This window comes from Arachis duranensis, chromosome 2, assembly GCF_000817695.3.
Source record: "Arachis duranensis cultivar V14167 chromosome 2, aradu.V14167.gnm2.J7QH, whole genome shotgun sequence".
NCBI classification, from domain to species: Eukaryota; Viridiplantae; Streptophyta; class Magnoliopsida; order Fabales; family Fabaceae; genus Arachis; species Arachis duranensis.
The window spans coordinates 61262250-61262466 of record NC_029773.3 but is presented as its reverse complement, the minus strand read 5'-3'; positions in this window follow the sequence as shown (position 1 = coordinate 61262466).

The window sequence follows — 217 nt, the reverse complement described above, 5'->3', positions numbered from 1 at the left end:
TAACCTCACTGGCGTTTAAACGCCAGTGGGTGCGTCCTCCAGGGTGTGCTGTTTTTCTTCCTATTTTTCATTCTGTTTTTTCTTTTTTCATTGATTTTGTGACTTCTCATGATCATCAGCCTACAAAAAAAAGAAAAAATAACAAAAGAAAATAGTTAATTATAAAACATTGGGTTGCCTCCCAACAAGCGCTTCTTTAATGTCATTAGCTTGACAG